The sequence below is a fragment of the Tupaia chinensis genome, unplaced genomic scaffold, assembly GCF_000334495.1.
Source record: "Tupaia chinensis unplaced genomic scaffold, TupChi_1.0 Scaffold000217_1, whole genome shotgun sequence".
Classification (NCBI taxonomy): domain Eukaryota; kingdom Metazoa; phylum Chordata; class Mammalia; order Scandentia; family Tupaiidae; genus Tupaia; species Tupaia belangeri.
This window is the reverse complement of record NW_006159692.1, coordinates 6,921,889-6,923,613: the sequence shown is the minus strand read 5'-3', so window position 1 is coordinate 6,923,613 and position 1,725 is coordinate 6,921,889.

Here is a 1,725-nt window from a genome sequence, read left to right as displayed (position 1 = left end):
AAAAAAAAAAAACCCAAAAAACCCAACTCATGCCAGTCGCACGTGCGTGCGTGCCCAAGATCCCCAAGAGGAGAATGGAGAAGGAACCGTGGTGTGGCCATCCCCCTGGGGGATGATTTCTTCTGTATCTTTGGTGAACACATGTGCCCTCTGGGAAATTAGAAAATAAATAACTTTTCTTTTTTTTTTGAGAGATTTTTGCTATAGGGCACGTGCATTCACTGGACAGAGAGCCAGACAGACCGAAAGCGAGAAAACACCCTCAAGGGGTGATGGCCACACTGCAATCCCTTCTCTCGGGGATCTTAGGCAGTTTTAAGTCATCGGGTCCAGTACTTGAACCACAGTCAACTACATGGGAGACCAATGACATAACCACTATGCCATCTGCTGGTCTCAAGAACTTTTGAGAATAGGCCCTGCCTGGGAGAAGATATCTGCAACATATAAATCTGTAAAAAACCTTCAGATCCAGGACCAGCAGTTAGCATAATGGCTATGTTGCTGGACTCCCATGTAGTCGATCGCGGTTTGAGTCTTGGACCCGGTGGCTTAAAACTCATGCCAGGCACGTGTGCATGCATGCCCAAGATCCCAAGAAGAGAATGGAGGAGTAGGGACTGCGGCATGGCCATCCCCCCTGGGGGGTGATTTCTCGCTTTCTATCTCTCTGTCTCTCTCTGTCTGTCTGGTGAGCGCACGAGCCCTATAGCAAAAACCTCTCCAAAAAACCCCTAAAAAACTAAAAAATACCAAAAACCTTCAGATCCAAAATACAGAGGTAACCCTCAAGTCGATAAATAATTATAAAAAAAAAAAGGGTCATTTTTTTTCTTTAATTTTATTTTTAGTTTGTTATGGGTATGCATGTTCTCCAAAAAGAGACATAGAGAGAGAGATAGAGGGAAATCGATAAATTACACCCATGGGGGGATGGCTATATTGCAATACCTTCTCTTCCATCCTCTTCTTGGGATTTTGGGCACGCATGCATGTGTGCCTGAAGTGTTTTACAAGCCACTGGGTCTGGGACTCGAACCATGCAGTTGGCCACGGGGGATCTAGTTGCCTTAACCTCTGTGCCACCTCCTGGCCTGAAAAGCCAATTTTTTAAAAAAGGCAAAACAAAACAAAACAAAAAAACTTCAATAAGCAATTTACAAAAGAAGATACTCAAATGGCCAGTAAATATTTAAAGTGCTCAGCACCATTTCCCTGATGATAAACTAAACTGAAACCAAAGTGAAATAACTACACAACTACCCGAGATGAAAATTAAAGATCCTAAATTTAAAACATTGGAAATATTACACTGAGGAGGATATGCAGCAGATGGATATCTCATGTGGCTGGTAAAAGTCAGTTATATTGGGAACCAGCAGTTAGCGTAATGGGTATGTTGCTGGACTCCCACGTAGTCAACCGCGGTTCGCGTCCCGGACTCGGTGGCTTAAAACTCACGCCGGGCGCATGTACGTGCGTGCCCAAGATCCCGAGAGGAGAATGGAGAAGGGACTGCGGCGTGACCATCCCCCCCAGGGGGGGGGTAATTTCTCGCTTTCTGTCTCTATGTCTCTGTCTGTCTGGCGAGCGCACATGTCCTATAGCAAAAAAAAAAACCTCTCAAAAAAAAAAAAAGTCAGTTATATTCAGGATTGAAGAGAATTGCCGGCTCACGCCCCCTGCGCAGCCCCGCGCCGGAATGGCCCGCCCCCCCCTCTCCCC